Raw genomic sequence first — 16,161 nt, forward strand, 5'->3', positions numbered from 1 at the left:
TGATTGTTTATGTTTTTGTTGCAATAAGTTATCTTAAACGCTGTAGTCTTTTAGTTAATATGATTTAAAGTAATGTTTTGCAATAAATTATGAAATTACCCATGGCAACTTTTTGTTGTATAGTTTGATATATTACCTTCGGCCCAAGGCTCTCAATGATATTTGGTTTTTGGCCATTTATACCAAAACGTTTGGGCACCATTGCTGTATTTGATTCTAGTTCTAACTCAAACAGTTAATTACAGCTGTTTTTTCTCTTATATTGGATTTCAGTATGGATTTAATGGTTTCAGTATTCAGTAGGTGAACTCTTTTATTAAAAAATGTTATCTATTTAGCACATGTGTGAATCATATCTCAGAGCAGACTGAGATCACACTGGTTGAAGTGAAAATATGAAGGCGTTTCTCCCTCATATTTGCTATGCTGAGAGACAGCAGGTGATATGTGATTATATTAAACACCTAAAGGTATATATATGAAACACAGCAGGTTTCTGTGACACTCAAGCTACAAATCACAGTGAAGAGAGCAATAAAAATGCTGTCGTTTGACTGTTTTATTTTTAAAATAGTACTATAGTCACAGATCTGGCTTTTACTAAATAAACCTGATCAAGGAAAATGTTACCAAGGTTGTATTTTTACTATAAATTTAGTTTTACTACTATTATATATCCACAAATACTCGTTAATGTTCCTTTTCTAATGTAACCCATTCTTTGTGTATTACTATGCAGTAATTAAAGTTTGCAATCCTCATCTTCATAACATGCCTGTGGTGCAAAGGGTGATTGACAGCTATAATTGAGAGGATGCTATAATTAAAAGTGCCTCTTTAAGTTAAGAGTGAGCAGCTGACTTGACTGAGGACAGAGAACATCTGCTTGAGCTAAAACACAAGACACTAACATGTATTATAGACTAATGGCTGAAAAAAGACAGAAAACCCTAATGTTTAAGTGGTTGCTTGGCACGTCTAACTGTGATTTGAAGATTTAAGTTGACATTAAATTAAACTTTACCTTATCTATTTTCTAAGTGCATATATAAAGGTTTTGATCTAATAATGTTTAAAGCAATAAGCCTCAGGAAGTAGTGGTTTATATTGAATTTATAACAGATGGTACTAGTAGTGTTTAGTTAGTTACCTACTTACTGATCCAAACAATCTGGTCAGAGGGAGTCTTCAGTTAACTACACACTGATTCATATGTTTTGGTCAGAGTGAGTCTTTAGATAACTACACCCTAATTAAAATTATTTGGTCAGAGTTAGTCTTCAGTTAACTACACATTGATTCATATGTTTTGGTCAGAGTGAGTCTTTAGATAACTACACCCTAATTAAAATTATTTGGTCAGAGTTAGTCTTCAGTTAACTACTAAATGATCTCTTTAGTCAATAACCCATTGATTCAGATAATCTTGTCAAAATGAGTCTTCTGTTAACTACTCACTGATTCAAATGATTTGGCAAGAGTGAATCTTCAGTTACTTCACTGGTTCAAATAATCTGCTAAGAGCAATACTTCAGTTATCCACTCAACGATCTGGTCAGTGTCAGTGTAAGTCTTGTTAACTATTTACCAATTCAATAGATTTGGTCAGAGTCTTCAGTTATCTACTCACTGATACAAATGATTTGGTCAGAGAAAGTCTTCAGTAAAAAACTCACTGATTCAAATAATTTGTTCAGACGGAGTCATTAATGAACTACTCACTGATTCAAATTATTTGATTAGAGCCATTCTCAAGTTAACGATTCACTGGGCTTCAAATGATCTGCGCAGAGTATTCAGTATTCAGTGAACTACTCGATGATTCAAATGATTTGGTCAGAGAGACTCTTTAGTCATTAAATCACTTATTTAATTGATCCAGTTAGAGCGATACTCCACTTAAAGGGGTGGCCCAGAATGTAATTTTAAGGCTTGGTTGTGTTTATAAGATGCAAAGCAATGTGTGCTCATGTTTCACTTGAAGGAAATCGCATTATTTTTTAATATCTCACTTTGATTATACAGAGCTACTCAGCTAACATGAAAACGACTGTCAAATTTCCTAGTTCCTCTGAAAGACCCGCCCTTAAGTGACTCTGATTGGTCATCGTCATAATGTGCTGCTATTCACGGTTCGGCTCCACGTCACGACCCGTAAAAGCACATGCTTTTCTGCTGTGTAAACAATCAGTCAACCTCCTGCCTGCCGTCTGTAACGAGTGAAAATGGGGTGCAGCTCCTTTAAAAGCGTTTGCCATTGTGTGTGCGTCTATGTGTGTGTGTGAATGTTGTCTGCGTCTATGTGTGTGTGTGTGTGAGTGAATGTGTGAACATAATGTATAATATGTAATATATTATACATTATATTATGTAATAATAATGTGTAATATCATGACAGAAGAATAAAGCACAAGATGTGGGATGCTACCTGTGTGAGCCTTGATTTAATTTTCTGCTGCTACCACGAGTCAAGTGACCTATCCTGTATTTTTTTTAACTCTATGCGTTTACATGACGTCTTTCACATATATCTGGAATATGCAGGTGTAAGTAATATGAATCATTCACATATCTATTGCGACTTCATTATCTGAGATGTGAAATGCATGGAAAAGCTGCCTGAAGACAATCAATGCAGTCGCGCACACACATAAGAGACACGAACGTGCTGGTGGAGTGTGTGTGTGTGTTTACAGCAGTTTGACTGATAAATATGAATTTGTAGCTAAATCATTTGCCGGCAAAGCAGCATTTCCCATTGTTTACAACGTTGCTACAGCATACCGTTACCGCTAGACACTGTACATGTCATGATTAATTTTAACAAATAAAAACACTTACAGGTTGTAGCTCACAGCTTCTGCTTTGAGTAGATTTTAGTCGAATCCAGCACTGAACTAAGAGAGATTCTGGAAGCTGTTGTCAAATTATGCTTGCAATGTATTTTATAATTCTCTGGAACATAATTAATATTGAACTGTAAGCACTTGTCTTTGTGTCGTGTCCTTTGGAAGCCCAAATACAGAAACAGATGAAGCTCTGAGGAAACAGCCGTATTTGGAGGCATTTTTAGCTTCATCTCTGCTATTACGTTCCAGCGCCTCTGGCCACGGGCCTTACCTGCTCAGTATGGATGCGCAATAAACGACCTTTGTGATCTCACAGGGGGTGGAAGTATTTTTTGTAGTCCCCAAAATTCGTTCATTGTAGGCTTTGCTAAGCTAACTCTGTAAAAACCAAGGTCTCCCTTTGCAATGAACTTAGAACTTTTTACATTCAGAGATGTTGTTTATGTTCACACAGCTACATTACACATCAATTAAAGTTTAAAATATGATATCGTAGTGGACCACCCCTTTAACAATTGACTGGGGTTCAAATTATCCACTCTGAGTGAGTATTCTTTATTATACTGGTTCAAACATTCCAGCAGTTAATTATTCACAAGTATGACTCAAATTGAGGCTTTGTGTTTGTGTCTATTAGTTGTGTGCATATCTATATGTTAGTGTAATCTTAATTTGATAAATAATTATTTTTTAGAATATTAATTACTATTAAATAAAGATGAAAATTCTTTTACAGCATCATACATTTTTTTTCCATTCAAGTCTTAAACAGGTGCAAAGCAAGAAAGAAATTATCTTCATCAAATCAATTCATAGTGTCTTTAAAGAGCAAAAGGAGTCTTGAAATGTGATTTTAATAATAAGCTCAAATACAGGTTATGCCCCAGGTGGTTTGTGCAATGCGTTTAATTACACAAAATCCATTTACTAGGTTTCAAATCATCTTTATTCACATGGCAAATTAGGGCTCTTTTAGTCTAAATTGTCAATAAACTCCATACCAAACCAACATCAAAAGTCATTTCAAAAGCACAGGTACATGTAAACAAAAAACAAGATGAATATCTTCACGTTCTGCACCTCAACTCATTAAAATTGAATCAGTATTCACCTTTTTTGTTGGTTGTCATTTTCTCAGAAGTTAATTCTGAACATCCGGCTCTCTGTAAGCGACTGTCGTATTTTAAGAGGAAGTGTGAATGTTTTATGGCAGCAGACCCTCTATGTGGTTCATACGGGCTCCATGGGGAGCAGATGTTGGTGTTTGGACAGTGGGGGTTTGCCTGGAAAAACGAATGAAGAATTACAGAGAAATCAGAGACGGTAATGATGAGGCCCTTTGGGAGCCAGATGTGCCTGCTTAACTGTTGTGTACTGTGGGCAAGGTGAGTGAGAACAGAAATGATAAATAGAGAATGACGTAGGTGTGGGTTCATACTGACACAAACTGTGAAAATTAAATGAGCTCCAGGAAAAGTGTGTCACCTTTGTTCATTGTGCAAGATAGAAATTGTGTGTGTGCCTGTGTATACCTGTCAAAGCCATGCACAATGACGCACAGAATAACATGATTTGGCAAATTACACTAGAAATGAACTGGCAATAACAGGAAACTAAGTATGCTGTGAGACAAAAATAAGAAGATGAATACTATATTTTCTTGGCTTAATGAGAGGAGGGGAAAAACATTCATTTGTGAGTGCAAAACACTCTCTAAGCAGGGTTATTACAGTAAACTAAAACTGAACAACAGTAGCTATTTAGTGATATTAAAATAAGCTTGTTACTATAGCAATGTATAAATAATAAATGATAAAATAACAACATGCAAATTTTCAAGAATAAATACATTTAATTAGTTGAAAGTTTCCCTTATTAATTAATAAATTCTATCATTATTTTTTGAAATTATATATTATTCAAATAAATAATACTTCCTCTATAATATACTGTTCATAATACTGCTTTTAAGGACACCCATGTTGAAAATCATCTGTTTGGACGGAACTGTGTCTAGGTAGTGTGTTCACAGTCATATTGGAGTGATATAAACACAAGTCCAAATCCCATTTTGAGACCCACCACAACATGGCTTAGGAGTGCGGTTTCCCCGCCCACCGAATTGATTGACAACCGCTCCGTGACATGTCTCCGTAGTAATGCGTATAATTATAAGACAGGACGTTTGCAAAGCAGCTGGGATTTAAAGATTTATTTAGCTCGCTGTGATCATCAATCATCATCAAATGTGCTCAAGGATGAGTTTTACAAGTTTAACACGTTTTTAAAACAGTGCATGTTTGCAATGAATTACTGCATTTTTACCGTCTTTACTTGATCATTACAGCAGGATGTTAGAACATTTATAAAAATAGACTCTTTTTTTGTGGACATTAAATTAGGTTTAATTTGAACATTAACAGCAGTGGATATTAACATGTATCCTGTCACATTTGCCCTGCAAAAACAGTGCAAAGTTAAACGGTTGCATGTGTGTGTGTGTCTGTGTGTGCTTGCGTGAACTTTGTAACGACATTGTGTGTGACTCATCGTTGCATCTCCACAACAAATAAATCAAATAATCATTAGGAAAGTTCTTACTGTAGTATTTCTCACAAACGTTATGTGAGATCTGCGCTGTGCTGTTTATCTGACACAGCCAAGGTAGAGATTGAGGTACACTCTGACAGGCATGTGGAGAACCAGCATTGAAGGCATAGGCCACAAAAACAGCTACATTGTGTTTAGAGCAGAGAATTTATATTCTTAGAAAGTATAATAAATAATTAGATGGGTGTTTTGAGCTGAAACTTTACAGACGCATTCTGGAGAAACAAAAGGCTTATCTTAAATCTTGAAAAAGGGGTAAAATAGGTGCCCTTTAATGTATTTATGATCAAAGCATTGCATCCATGTTGAGCTTAAGTTTCTTTATTTTTTAAACATATTGAACTGTACAACATATATACTTGCAATCTCAATATTTAATAATAATGCACACAAATCCATCCCCAAAATGTACCTCATCAAACAAGCAGTTATCAAAGTTTAATATCCATGAATGAAATAAAAATCATGTATTTTTATTCAGTTTCAAACCTGAATAATTTTTCTTCTACTTTATGCAAAAGATTTACATCTCTTTTTTTAAAAGCAACCATGAAAAAGAATAGGCTCCAAATTGTTTTGATTCATTGTGGTCGACTATAGCACTTAAAGGTCATAAGCTTGCTCATATCACTTAAATCTTAAAGGGATAGTTCACCCAAAAATAATTCTGCCATAATTTAATAACTCTTTACTTGTTCCATACTATTGAGTTTCCATCGAATTAAACACAAGTCCCATTGAGTTTTATCTCTGTTGGTTGCAGGCTATCAAAATTCTTTAATTTGACTTATTTTGTGCTCAACAGAACAAACAAACAAAAAATTCAAACTGGTCTGGAACAAGTAAAGGGTGAATAAATTATGGCCAAATTAATAATATTTTTGGGTATTAGCAATATCAGTAATCATGTTTACCTTACCAAACAGCACTATAATATGCCCTTTAGACTGCACTTGAAACTGTAGGCCTGTTTATTTGTGAAGCAGTGAATGGTGTCTAGTGTACTATTAGTGAACTGTCCTCCACACGAACTCTACTGCCAATCGCAAAGTAATAAAATCGCACACAGACTTGGTTTAGCTAGCCATAGCAGCCTTGAACTCCATCATGCAGCATGAATCAGTTCTCAGCTAGTCACGTATCAGAAATCCAGCATTACAGATTAGCACTTAGTGGTTAAAAATACCCGTGCTCCATTAACACGCAGGCTTTAATCCTCTCTGACTTGATCTCCGCCGTACTGATGAGCACATCGGGCCTGCTAATTCAAGTCAAAGTCACTTTCAAAACGCCTGGCTCAGACTAATTATGATATTTAAAAAATGCATCAGCATACAGCGGATGGAGTATGCCGATTTTTAATTGTGGTTGATGGCTTTGGCCGAAGCCGTTAGCGGATTGATTAGATTGTGTATGTGGAGTTAATGTCATTAGCGAAGCCCCAGGAAAACTGGCTCTCGCTTGCCGCTTTGCTTAGTGACTGCTTGCTAATCTTGGCTAAGACCGCGCACTCCTGCTGACTGCATTTCTCATTCTAAACGGATGATTGAAAGCCTACTGTTGCTAACAGACTTTGCTGTTTGCTAACATCATCCAGAGTTGTGTGAAGATCAGTAGAGACTTTAGCATTCAGTAAATTGTGCTGATAAAGGGTTAGCATGCCAGTCCTGTGGTTTATCTATTTACTAGCGTATCATGATCACAGATCATGAGCTTTAGTTCAATATCAGTAAAGCATCTTAAAACCATGTTAGTAATAAAGATTAGTTGTGATCTTTTAAAATCCTATCCATCCATCCATCCATCCATCCATCCATCCATCCATCCATCCATCCATCCATCCATCCATCCATCCATCCATCCATCCATCCATCTATCTATCTATCTATCTATCTATCTATCTATCTATCTATCTATCTATCTATCTATCTATCTATCTATCTATCTATCTATCTTTTCTGTAGTCTACCTGTCTTTTAAACTTTACAATCTAGGTTGTCTTTGAAACTATATAGTTATGCAATTTCAGTAAGATATTTGGTGCAAACATCAATTAGAAGACCATCAGAGTGAGATGCGTTGTCATCTAATTTATTAATATTGACATGCAAATTGCCAAATGTATTACAATGTGTTTATCTAGAAAAATAATTATACTGAGGAACCACAGCTGGGATTGTACAATTCTATTCTGTACACAGTATATGTAATATACCAGTGGTCTGCAATAAAGTGACAGGTGCTAGAAAAATTATGTAAAACTTACTTGTTGTCTGGCTGACCAGTCACCTAATGTGTTTGCATGGCACTGTCTAAAGAGAAGAGCAACAAGAGCACTGAGAAATAGCTATTGAAACTGTGAGGGTAAACAGCACAAATGGAGGACAAGACAGTGGGAAGTAAAGTCAATTAGGAGAAAATAAACAAAGCATCAAAGTGTCAGCTTACTGCTGCCCACGTCTCTCCAAGTAACTTTACACCTTTTTTGCCCTCAAAAACAAATGCAGGCACATTCTCCACATTGTTGGTTGACATGTTGAGAAAAATTAAAGGAATCGTGCAACCTAAAATGAAAATTTGCTGCTAATTTACTCACCTTAGCAATCCAAGATGTAGATATATATTTCTAATGCAGTGTACAACGCAGCTCTAAGTAAATGGAAACATTCTGCTGAGGTTTAAATCTGAATGTGCACTTTGTTTAAAACTATAGATTTTTTAATAAAAGACTTGAATCGTTTAAATGATTCGTCATTTGTCCAGATCTTTTGCCTGTTCGTATCGTAGACCTGAAACAATACCAAATATGTTCTGTGCCAGATCTAGTAAACTGTGAACGCGCCTTTCCCTTCAAATGCTAGCAGAGTGCAGGTGTTGGTGACTGATCATGACTAAACATTAATGAGTGAACATTCTGGTGATTACTGCAGTAATCTCCCCTGCTACTGGGGATTTGATTGTTCAAGGAAGGATCAGAAAAGACTATTGATGTATGGGACTTTGTCAGAGCTGGACAGGAATTTTATCAGTACATAGTTTATGGATCAGTTTCTTCCTCCATTCACAAGTGTAAGTGCGATTAAAATGATAGCCTCCTTGTTTTGAATAAATATGTATTTAATCGTGATTTGTTACTTGTAATTGCTCCATGTGGCTTGTACTGTATCAGGTTAGCTCTTTATATTCTCATATCAGGTCTAAAGCCTTGTTAAAAATGCGATGCATGCCGTTTTTTTATACAGATTTAAATGCGTTTGTGAGCTCGTGATCCTCTGCCATTTGTCGTTGCTATGACCACCGTCAGATTTTCTTACATACGTGCGGCAGTCAAGTTTCAAACTATTAGAGCTTTGCCGCTGTGTGGATTAACACTGAGGGCCCTATCATACATCCGGCACAATGTGGCGCAAGGCACGACGCAATTGTTGTTTGCTAGTTTCAGCTTGGCGCAAGAGTCGTTTTGACATATGAAAAATAATTGAAATATTAAGGATATATGTAGGATATAATAAGGATATATATAGGATATAAATATAAAGGATAAAATATTACAAAACATATTATTTTCTAGCCAACACAAATATAAAAACCATACTTTCATGCCTTATTCATCTCGGGGGCTTTTTCAGTTTATTCGTGTCCATGAGAGCGAAAGTGAAAGTAGATAATGAGGAGATCTCTCATTCTCGTGCTGCAGATGCTCTGTTTTCTTGCTAGTAAAATGCTTAGTTTTCCACTTACAAAGTCCGTCATGTAAATAACACGACGCAACTGACTCTTAAAGGGAATGGGAGAGGAGACTCTGATTGGTTTATTTTTAAAACACACCTATAACTCATTAAGAAAATAAGCTCAACCCTTTTAGATCATGCGCCATGGCGCAAAGCGGATTTTTCCGTCCTTATATTAGCAAAAGTGGATTCTGACAAGCCCTTAATGAGTCTGTGCCCAGCACTTTGCACTAGGCGCATGAATCGTCAAAATAGAGCCCTGAATGTGAGTCTTTGTTTTTACTTATGGTTAAGAATAGAGCAATATGCTGGTGTTGAACTGCATTGCTTTAATATACTCCTGCAATGGGCCCACACATACACTCAACACTTCAATAACGTTGATAAGCCATGGGCATTTCTCTCTCGCGCACGCTGAACGCAGTTGACCAATTGCAACAGACTGGGTTATCGGACCAATCAGCATAGATTAGCATAACGCAAAGGAGGGGTTTGGAAACAAATGAATCACTGAACAAATCACACGGGAATTGCTGGGATACTTAGGTAAAAATAAATACATATTTTAAGACAATGCAAGTGTTTTTTTACCTTGCATGCATATCAGAATGTTGTTGGAGACCCCCAAAACTAAAATATTACCCTTTTTTAATGCATAATAGTTGAAGGGCACCTATAGTGAAAAATTTTCAAGGTGTTTGGACAGACATTTGTGTAGGTATAATGTATATAATGTCATATTGGGGTGATATAAACATACCCAGTCCTTCAGTTAACAACATAAAAACAGTGGACCAATTGAAGCGGTTTTGAGACCAACCACAACTTGATGTAGGAGTGTGATCCCGCTGCCCACAGAATTGATTGACAGCTGCATATTAACATGTCTCCGTAGTAATGCATATAATCATAATATCATCAACAAGACAGGACATGCGCAAAGCAACCGGGAATAAAAGGTCTGTTTAGTTTGAGAGTGAGTAAATTAAGAGCAGGTTTTCATTTTTGGGGGTGAACTATCCATTTAACTGCTGTGTTGCTAGACTGAGTTTGTGTTAAGGCTGAATTTTGTTTTCGTAGATTCAGAGCATAATGACCTAGGATAAAGTGTGCAGCAACATGACAGGAAACTAATTATTAATCTTTAAAAGTGTGTAAGACTACAAGTTTCTATTGTAACACTTGACCTATCCTGCAATTTGAATTGAGAAAATGGATTTCTACTTTTAAAAATACCCTATCCTACCATTATTAATAATAAAAAAACATCAAGTCCAAACAAGCAATGGCCAAATTTGCTTTGCAAACATCAGTTTAAAGCTTGATACTTAGCTTGATTCTAGATACTTAACACTTGGTGTTGAGTGAAAACAAACCGTATACAGGGGCTGTAGAAGTAATCTAAATTGAATTTCGGCCTCCAACGATTATGAAAAACATGAATCAAGATAAAATTATTATTTTTAAATATGATTATTGCATTATATCTCACCCTTATTAAGCAGTCTGCATTCATTCCTCCACGAAGTTCAGTTTCAAATGGAATCAGAGAAATCATCTAACATGACTTTTGCAGCATAAGACATGTTTAATTTATTTAAGTAACTTTGATTCATGTTTTTCATGCTGTCTTTGCACATGCTCAGCCACAGAGACTATCATTGCATCTGCTACAGACATGGCATTGCAGAAATGTTCAATAGAAATAGCAACTTTTAAGTTTCCACCAGTCTTAGTACATGATGTAATTACAGATGAATCAAGCTGTAAATATATACATTTTTGATACTCTTGGGTTGTTTTTGAGTGAGTTGCTAATAGTCTAATCTGATTAAATGATTTATGGTAAATAAATCATTTAATCAGATTAGCGAAATGTACTCCCGCCAGACCTGGAGATTTGGTAAAACTGTTGGGAGAGTTATAAAATTAGCCTACTATGTTAAAAAGTAAATGTTCCTTTAAGCCAGAGTTGCCCAAAATTGGCCCATTGTAACCTTTGATTTGGCCCACCATCCCATCTGAGACAAGTATGCATGATGGAGAGGGTGAGGGCGAATGCCTTTAAGAGATTGTCATTTTGTACGTAACCTTTTTTGTTTGTTTTATTGCTGAGCTTCAAAAAAAAAAATCTAACTGAACTTAAATAATTCATTTAAATGTTGTAAATGAATCAGATTTTTTAATAAGTGAATACAGTCGCTCGGATAGAGGACTATGCAGAAAACATCAGCAAGAAAATCAAGACAAAAACTGTTGTCATTCTGTTATTGTCACCACGGCTGGGGGGAGTGACACTCACAACAGAAGGTAAGATCCAATATGCAGGTTTATTCAATGTCAGGCAAGCAGTGGTCATCAGGTCCAAACGGGTATATTAAGGCAGTCCAGAATCATAAACGTTAAACAGGCAAAAGGTCGAAAGGCAGGCGGCTAAACAGGATAACAAGGATACAAGGCTAGGATTGAGACACGGAGAAACAAGACAGGGAAACGCGTTGTAATGTCACAAAGATGCAAACAAGACTCGGCAAACTGGAAGCGTGAATGAGTGGCTTATGAATGGAGTGATATCAGTCTGTGACAAGGTTCAGCTGGTGATTGCAATCAGGATAGATGAATGAACAGGCGTGCGTGTTTGGGAGCAGTGCATGTATGAAAATGTAGTCCTGGGAAATGCGGAAATGTAGTTTTGAGTTCGTGTGAGAACCAGCGATCTCTGGAAAGCGATCGCTGGTTGTGTGACAGTTATAAATGAGATTCTTTTGTTTTTGTAATACGTCCATTATTAAATGTATAAACTGTATCAGTTAAAATAAAGAAAGGTTTTCTAGTCTTTTTTTAAACATTATTAAATAATCTAGGAAATTACCCATGGCAACTATATTTACCTTTGGCCCAATAGCCTCAGTCAAGGGTTTTTGGCCAATCATAAGAAAAATTTGGGCATCCCTGCTTTAATCTGTCATGTCATGGATGCAATTTATGCGAGTAAATCACTAAAAGTGAAGCATTATGAATGTGTCATTGTCCAGAGTTATCACAGTTATGTTAGGATGAAATGGATTTGAGCTTTCTTGCATTCTGCATTCCAGAGCACCAAAGCAACATTTACTTTATTATCTGCATCTCTTTCCTGCCTAACCTTTAGCTTGGTTTAATCATGTATGACGTTTTTAATTACAACTGGGAGCAGAAACAGAGTCTCTAATGAATGAATGTGTGAAAAGGTGAAGGTGACTGACAGCACTTAATATACGCAAACCCAGAAACACATCTGTGCACCTGCAGGAGAGAACAAATACAAGAACAGAATGATCTCTGACTGCCCTGTTTCTTCTCAAAGCATTGTTTTCTTTTGAAAAACACCTCAGAGAACATGTGCATAGCAACCAAAGATTACAGCCTGGTGCATTTGTGCAGCAAAGCTTGCTAAAGTGCCTTCATACCTTGTCCGGTAACATTTGTGAACATTAATTATTCCTTAGAAGAGATGATGACTTATTTGCTTTTTTATCCGACACATTACTGTACGCAACCAGAGGCATATCATATGAACTGCTTCAGGGGATATTTATGCAAAACTGTTTTCAACAAAAAATGGAAAACTGTGCATTTATACTGCAGAATTTTGGGGGGCTTAAAAACCTTTGAAAAGTACAACAATCAAATGAAAATGTGGCGAGAAATCGATTCTGCATCAATTGTAACATTTTTAAAAATGCATCACTTTTCTCTCTTGAACACATGTCAAACTCAGTTTCTGAAGGGCCACAGCTCTGCACAGTTTAGTTCCAACCCTAATTAAACATACCTGATCAGACTAATTGAGTGCTTCAGGGCTAGGTGTGTTAAAGCTAGGCTGGAACTAAACTCTGCAAGGCTGCGGCCCTCCAGGAATTGTGTTTGACACCCCTGCTCTTGAATCTTTGAAAAGTTTTTTTTTTGTTTTTTTCCAGATGATGCCGTGTGCTAGTTTTTTTTTTTTAACCATACACTCAAATAACCACATGGAAAGGGAGTGTGCATTCGACAGAATAATGTAATTTGGCTATTAGGGCATGTTTCCTATCACTCGGTATCATTAATTTTTATTTTTTTTACAATCCGTTTAGGTTTATTAGGATGTTTTTAAACCACTGTATTTTAATTCAATAAGGGAAATAGTTTTGCCAAAAACAAAAATATTTAAATAAAATATCAGATCTCGATAATAAAATAAACATAAGTGTTAAAGAGACTCTTAAACTTGATATATAAAGTGTTATAAAGTGTATGGTATAGTGCAAATGCTGAACAATCAAAGCAAACTTTATGATGTCAATGATGCAGTAAACCTCTAACTCTGTCAACAAAACAAATTATGATATCCAAATCTGAGCTTTCAAGTAAAGGAACCAACCATCATTATTCAAATACATACTGCAACATTACAAATTGTGAAGCTGAATGACTACATACCCCCTGTGCTAAAAACTCTTTCAGATGGGGTACTGGTGGCTGGGATGCATAAGAAAAGAAAGCAAAAACCCACTCTGGCAACATCCTTACATTCTTTTTATTTACAATCTCCTCACTGCTGCTAGCCAAGGCACTCATTTTCTCTGTTATTATTCTGACCTGAGGTGACCTTCACTGTTTTATATATATATATATATATATATATATATATATATATATATATATATATATATATATATATATATATATATACAGCTCACTATTAACAAAATTGTAATTCACTTAAACTTTACCTAATGAAAAAACAACAGCTGAATACAATAAAATTAATAACTTTTCTAGTGAAGAATTAATTGCTAAAAATGGACTGAGACAAAAAAATCCTTTTAAAAATAGAAAGATAGCTTTTATCATGTCAGTGCCACATTGGATGCATTTAATGTAAATGTTAGAATGCACAAATTGCATCATTTGTGTCCCAAATTAAACAAGTATGAAGAATGATGGATAAAAATTGTCCATTACCTTCACAACGTTTTGGAACAGCCCTCCGACATGGCAGCCATCTTTGTACTTTATTTTATTTGTAATGCAGATGTAATGCAGAGAATCACACCCAAGGACATGGCGATAACTCATAAAATACCCTAAGAGGAGACAGAGGAGAAACTCAATGTCTGTCAACTTGCACTATATTTACCTACATGTTAGCACTTGAAAGTCAATCTGAGCCACAGCTTTTGTTGCAGTGGCAGCATGTCCGGTGGGAGACTGTGACTATTCAGCAACAACCCGAGAGAATCACAGACCTTCAGACACTTTCATGCTTTGCTCGTTTCTCGCAGAGCCTTTGATAGCATGTGTGTGTCAGTGATGGCCATTTCTAGCTTGTTTGATCTGTTGAACCTCGGCCTCACCATCCGTCCACCCCCTCGTAGATAAAACGTGCTTCTGAAGTCACAGCCATGATCAAAGTGTCTGTCTGCCCTTGTGTGTCCTCTCTGCCTTCTCCCTGTCGCATTTCTCAAAACCTACAGCTTACAAGACATTTTATTATGACACAAGTATATTTTTAGTCTCCAATTACGTTAGTCTGATCACAAAAAGCAACAAAAGGTAAAAAATATTTTGAGCTTGTTCACTTTCGATATGTACAATATGTATATGACTACCAGCTAGAATGTACTCCGCTATATCATCCTGCTTCCCTTGCCATTCTCTCAGACTTCATTTCCCACACACCCCTGTGCTGATTACACATATACCGTTTCCTATCACCTTGTCTATTTAAAGTCTGTTTGAACTGGAAGCTTCTGAGAATTTGTGATTCAGTTTTTTGATGTACTTCTAACTGAAGTAGATAATTAAGTACAGGCCGAGGCTTTCTTTTTTCACATAATTCCCTCATATCAAACTAATGACAAAAGGGGTGTAGTTAATATTACTTTAATAACCATACCTTTAAAACATTAACAATGTGCACTAGCAAAATAAACAAACTGCTAGTTTATAACTGTACGTCTGTACCTGGGTGTGCCTAATTATAGATCTGGCATGAACTAACGCGCATGAAACAAAGTGATCTCGCGTGGCCACAACCTGGTGGCCATTGTTTGCAGCGCACCAATGTTTAAAAAAAAAAAAAAAAAAAAAACACTGCAGGAGCTTGCATGGCCACGCGTGACGAATCGCGTGGCAGTGCAGGAAAAAACGTGCATTAGTTCAAGCCAGATCTCTACGTCTCTGAATGTGCTGCATTAATGCATGAGTAAGACTTGGTTCAAACCAATCTTTCTATGGTGCAAGTTCATTAATATGCATGCTAGCTTCAAAGACTGTTCAGACAGCAGAGAGATGACACGTTGTGTTGCCAAAACAATGAGTGAAGGTACTGAGATACAGTGAAGGTTTTGTTTTCATTTTCTCTTTATGAGAGCGCAGCTGGACTCACATGTGGATTACAGTGCACACGACGCTCGACAACAATAGTCGAGAAACTATGCGCAAGGAGCATTGTTTACCCGAGAGCTTTTCTCATCTGGAAATGGTGAGATCCGGATTTGCTGCTCGTCTCCTCTTAATAAAGACGCAGCTCTAGTTGGTGTTGATAGTCCTGTCTCTACAGATTTGGTAAGTGAGCGAGCAGTGGTCTTTGTTTAATCAGATAGCAAAGTTAGTTCGTATCGAACTATTACAAAGAGTGTAAACATGTTAGCACCACAATCAAATTTATCGTCGTGTAGGATTTTCACCGCATTTTGTGACAGGAATAACACACACGGCTTTCTGACGCTACCTGCCCAGTGCATCTAGGTTTCCGGGAAAGGTTTTTTTTTCTCTTATTCGTCGTGCGGTAACAAACATTGCATGAAAACTACAAAATAACAAATATACAAACTGCAGTTAAAGTCCACCATTTAGTAATTTGTCAAATAATTCGATTGCTGGTGTCCATGTAAACACAGTCACTGTCTTTTTCCCCTATGTGTGTGTGTGTGTGTGTGTGTGTG

At 36.4% G+C, this 16,161-nt stretch overlaps 2 protein-coding genes across 13 annotated transcripts in view; one reads left to right on the forward strand and one right to left on the reverse strand.

Moving 5' to 3' along the window:
• The window catches only part of orc5 (origin recognition complex, subunit 5), a 70,471-nt gene that overhangs the window by 21,830 nt on the left and 32,480 nt on the right, over positions 1-16,161 (reverse strand). For 4 of the 12 annotated variants that reach the window (XM_073945879.1, XM_073945886.1, XM_073945880.1 and 1 more), the window contains 2 exons: positions 7,726-7,771; positions 3,961-4,132 (listed from right to left, as the gene is read on the reverse strand). The exons of 4 other annotated variants lie outside the window; for them this stretch is intronic. The gene's annotated coding sequence lies outside the window, so the exon portion shown is untranslated. The remainder of the gene's footprint in view (positions 1-3,960; positions 4,133-7,725; positions 7,772-16,161) is intronic. 4 more of the 12 variants (XM_073945884.1, XM_073945878.1, XM_073945885.1 and 1 more) reach the window with 2 other exon arrangements.
• lhfpl3 (LHFPL tetraspan subfamily member 3) overlaps positions 1-16,161 on the forward strand; it is a 54,153-nt gene that overhangs the window by 9,644 nt on the left and 28,348 nt on the right. The window lies entirely within an intron of this gene.

The sequence above is a fragment of the Danio rerio genome, chromosome 4, assembly GCF_049306965.1.
Source record: "Danio rerio strain Tuebingen ecotype United States chromosome 4, GRCz12tu, whole genome shotgun sequence".
NCBI lineage: Eukaryota > Metazoa > Chordata > Actinopteri > Cypriniformes > Danionidae > Danio > Danio rerio.